Source organism: Nicotiana tabacum, chromosome 8, assembly GCF_000715075.1.
Source record: "Nicotiana tabacum cultivar K326 chromosome 8, ASM71507v2, whole genome shotgun sequence".
Lineage (NCBI taxonomy): Eukaryota > Viridiplantae > Streptophyta > Magnoliopsida > Solanales > Solanaceae > Nicotiana > Nicotiana tabacum.
Window position 1 is genome coordinate 12,325,818 of NC_134087.1, and position 5,076 is coordinate 12,330,893.

Genomic DNA, 5,076 nt, shown 5'->3' on the forward strand with positions numbered 1-5,076 from the left:
AACAAAGACATAAAGAGGACCACAGATTTGTACCTGTCAAGTTGTTGATATATAAATTCTACTATATAATAAGCGAAAGTTTAGTTATACGACCAAGGGCATCCCTTAAATATTTTTGTTTTTCAAAGGTTTTTTGCTATTGCCTTTTAGTTCCACTTCCTTCCCCGCAGATAAAGCCACATGTAGTAATTCTCCTTATTTTCAATATATTAAAAGCAAGAACCTTTTTAACTAAAAGTTAAATTACATTATTATCCTTATTTTAGTAAATTTAGACTAAATTACCCTTTAGTTAAATTTTAAAAAAAAATCCTTCACCTACGCGCAATAACAATTCGCACCCTTTCCTCGGCGACAAACGCCTATTCCAAAATACTTTCATCTAACCATCATCTTCCCAAGCAGTTGCACCGCTACTTTCTCTCAATCTTACTTTTTCTCCATTAAAATAACATGTGTGGAATCTGATCTCTACTTCACCAAATTGCTATATTTTTCAATTAGTTTTTTCCTATTCAGTTTTTCCTATTCTCTTTCTTTATCAGATTATCAGGGCTATTACTATTTCATCTTCCCAGCCCTAAATCCTAGCCGATATTGATATCTGGCATAGTTAATTTGTAAGTTCCTTGCTTTTGTTTTTTAAGTTCCTTGATTTTGTTTTTTCATTGATTTTATTTTAATTTTACCTTAAATGGTTTTTAAATCGTTGTTTACAATTGTTCAACTAAGATATATTCTTTGAATTAGTTAGAATTTGGAGATGACATGCGTTAATTGAATTTTAATTTTCATTGCTTGATTAGAGTTTACTTGAAATTGCTTTTTTCTGCCTTACTTTCTAAAGTTTCTATGTAACCTTTTTTTACTGTTATTGCTTTAATAGGTAAATATAAACTTCTACAAAAAATGCTTCATACCCTCCATAATCCCTTCTTTTAATTATGATTTAAATGATTAGCATGGTAAAATTGAATCAAGGAAACACAATTTATGGTATGTTTATGGAGAAGAAGGAGTTAACATTCCTTAGCGATGAATATGAAAAATTTCGAAAGAATTCATATATTTTATGAACAACCTATGGACCATTTTTTATTATTTGCTACCAGGGGCTAAGCGAACCAAATACTTCATAAGTTGTCATGTTCCTCTCAAATGGAAAAGAACACAAACAAATTATACAAGGGAAGAAGGCAAAACATTAAGGAATAGTCAATGGTAATAGGTTTTAGACTGATGAAAGTTGCAAAAAATACTAGAGCCTCCCATGCCTTAAAAACCTCATTTAGAGTTGCCTCGATTTGCGTGCGCAGTCCGGACACGTAGCCGGAGAGCTTAAATATGAAAATCTGTGAAAATGATAAAACTTGGTTATAGAATGAGTAAATTTGACTTCGGTCAATATTTTGGGTAAACGGACCCGGACTCGTGAATTGATGGTCCCGGATGATCCGTAGGAAAATATGTGACTTGGGCGTATGCGTAGAATCGCATTCCAAGGTCCCAAACCCGAGAAATGAATTTTTGAAGAAAATTATTTTCTGAAATTGCTTAAGGAAACTTGAAATGAAATTTGATTAGAATGTGATGGTATCGGGTCCGTATTTAGGTTCCGGCGCCCGGTACATGTCTTATATATGATTTAAAACAATTCTGTAAACTTTGGTTAAAACGGATATCATTTGATTTGATTCGGATCTAAATTGCTAAATTTGATACTTGATGAAGTTTGAGAAAAACTCTTTGATTTTGAGGTTTGATTCGTTGTTATTGAGGTTATTTTGACAATTTGATCGCACGGATAAGTTCGTATGATGTTGTTGAGTTCGTACGTGTGTTTGGTTAGGAGCCCCGAGGGCTCGGGTGTGTTTCAGATGTGATTCGGGAAGTTTAAACTTAAGGAAAAGTTGCAGAATTTCTGCTATAGGTGCTCAGGCCTATTGTTCATCGCGATCGCGTAAGGTAAATGGGGATAGGGGTGGATTTGTCCATCGCGAACACGGAGCCATAGTCGCGAACGCGGAGCTTTGGGGGATTTGCTCATCGCGAACGAGACCTGTGTGACGCGAACGCGTAGCGTTAATTGGAGGGGGTTGGGATTTTGGTCGTTCTTCTACGCGAACGTGTAAGCTCGTCCGCGAACGCGAAGTCGGGAGGGTCAACACTTTGCGAACGCGTGGAAGAACTCGCGATCGCGTAAGTCCATTACTGGCAGCCCTTTCGCGACAGTGTTCTCGCGAACGCGATGAACACTGTCGCCCAACACTTAAAATAGTAGCCATTTCGGGATTTATTCAAAATTTCATAACTTCTTCATCTTAACTCCAAATTGGGCAATTTCTGAAAGAGAATTTTACCACAAATTCATAGGTATGTAATCTTAGACTCCTTTTCTTCATTTTCTATCAACACCCATTAGATTTCTAGGCCTAAAACATGTGATTAAGGGTAGAAAATTAAGGATTTAGGTAGAGTTAGGACTTTTTGATTATTCATGATTTAGACCTCGTTTTGGGGTCGGATTTTAATACAAATTGTATATTCGGGCTCGTGGGTGAATGGGTAATCGGGTTTTGGTCCGAACCTCGTGTTTTGACCAAGAGAGCCCGGGGTCGATTTTTGGATTTTTGGGAAGAATGATTGGAAAACTATAATTAGGCATTGGATTTGAATTCTTTAGCATTTATTGATGTTATTAAGTCGATTATGTATAGATTCAATTGGTTTGGAGCCTAATTTGAAAGGAAAAGCGGTGTTTGAGGCTTGAGTTGGCCGTGGAAGTTCGAGGTAAGTGTTTGGTATAACCTTAGCTTGGAGGATTAGGAGTTGAGTCTTATTTGCTATGTGGTAATTGTTGAGTACGACGTATAGGCATGGTGACGAGTATCTATACGTTGGTGTCAAGCATGACCGTGAGTCTTATATTGCGATTTTCATAATGTCGTTGTATTATACATGCCTGGGTGAAGATTCCGAATTGTTGTATAAAGTTTGTGGAAAGAATTGTGAACCATGATCACTGAGAAGCATAGGATCAAGTTGTATAATAAATTGTGAAAGTGTAAGTGACAGTTGAACTTTTAGAGCATTGGCTCGAGTTGTGAAATGAGTTGTGAAGGTATAAGTGATAATTGATCTCTAGAGCATTGGCTCGAGTTGTGAAGTGAATTGTGAAGTAAAAGTGAGAAAAAGAAGAGATCATTATGTTGTCACCCTTGCCGGGCTATTGTTGATTTATTTGTTATCTCCCTTGCCGGGATGTGGATATTATTGATGTTGTTCCCTTGTCGGGATTTAGTTGTTGACTTGTTGCTCCCTTGCCGGGATTCTTATTGCAAATTTCCCTTATTTCCTTGTCCTATTGTTTGTGATTGTTGCTTGGGTGAGGAAGAGAGTTAAAGCACGAAGGGTGATACCGTGCATTGTTTGTTTTGTGAGGAAAGAGTGTAAAGCACGAAGGGTGATGCCGTGTCGCACGATGTACCAATTCCGTGCCTATTATATTGATTTCATGGTGAGGATGAGAGTAAAAGTACGAAGGGTGATGCCGTGCAATTTATATTGATTCTTATGGTGAGGACTAGAGTAAAAGCACGAAGGGTGATGCCATGCAATTGTCTTTGATTTACCTGATTCTTATTGATAATTGAGTTATGTTGTCCTTTACGTTTATTTACTGATTTTATGTTGTTACTTGATTTTATTTCGATGTTATAGATTCCCTTACCCTATTTGCCTTGTGATTGTTGTTTGGATGAGGAAGAGCGTAAAGCACGAAGGGTGATGCCGTGCATTGTTTTGGCGAGAGAGAGTAAAAGCACGAAGGGTGATGTCGTGCACTTGTCTTTGATTTCCTAATTTTATTGATAACTGTGTTACAGTTTCTCTACACTGAATTGCTGATTTCCTGTTGATACTTGTTGTACCCCGCAACATGATTTTCCCTTCCTATTTTCAATTGAACTGTGGCGATCCTCCTATTTATTTGCTGCTCTTCTGTTACTATTCGATGTTTCCCCGCAACATGCTTTCCCCCTCCCATACATGACTGTATATGACTGTTTCTTTCTGTACTTCTTTCTTCGCTATATATAGTTAAATTGCACAAGTTTATTTGTTAGTCTGGTCCTAGCCTCGTCACTACTTCACCGAGGTTAGGCTAGGCACTTACCAGCACATGGGGTCGGTTGTGCTGATACTACACTCTGCACTCTTTTGTGTAGACCCCAGTGTTGTAGACTTCGGACCGTAGTGGGATGGATGATTCTTGCTCATCAGGCGACCCGAGGTAGTCCTGCAGGCGTCCGCAGGCCTTGGCGTCTCCTTCTATCTACTAGTCTTGTTTCTTTCATGCATTTCCAGAGACAATGTAGTATTTATTTCTTTCAGACCTTTGTATGTAGTAAATCTTAGACCGTCTGTGATACTGTGACACCAGGTTTTGGGTGCTTTAGGTTATAAGAGTTGTAAAAGATGCAGATTTCAAATATTTAGTTGTTATCTTCCGCTTAATTATTTAAAATTTCGTTATTTTCATGTTATCGTCTTATAATTGTTTTAAAGAAATAATTGAGTAATGAAATAAGTAGTTAAATGATTGGCTTGTCTACCTCTTATTAGTAGGCGCCATCACGACTCCCGAGGGTGGGAAATCCGGGTCGTGACAAGTTGTTATCAGAGCGCTAGGTTACATGGGTCTCACAGTTCACAGACAAGCCTAGTAGAGTCTGAGGGATCGGTACAGAGACGTCTGTATTTATCCCCCAAAGGCTACAGAGTTAGGAAAAGTTTCAGTTCTATTCTTCCCTGTCATGCGATTTTGTTTTCTCAATGCTGAATTGAAACCTCTACTCTTGTCCTTTCATGAATGGCGAGGTCATGTACCGCTTCTTCAGCCGAGCAGCAGCACAGACCGGTGATAGATCAGCTACGTCTTCGGAGGCTTTGTGGAGGTTGGATAGGTTTCACCAAGCTCTTCACTACTACTTTCAGCGGTGTATCTTTTGAGGATCCCCGACATTATCTAGATAGCTGTCATGAAGTTTTCAGGAACATGGGTATTGTTGAGACCAA

General features: G+C 38.3%; 1 long non-coding RNA gene across 1 annotated transcript; it reads left to right on the forward strand.

Moving 5' to 3' along the window:
* Nucleotides 1–355: 355 nt before the first annotated feature.
* On the forward strand, nucleotides 356–4,515 carry LOC142163538 (uncharacterized). The gene is made up of 2 exons (XR_012694491.1): nucleotides 356–620; nucleotides 4,227–4,515. It is a non-coding gene; the product is annotated as an uncharacterized LOC142163538 (long non-coding RNA).
* The last annotated feature ends 561 nt before the right edge of the window (nucleotides 4,516–5,076 follow it).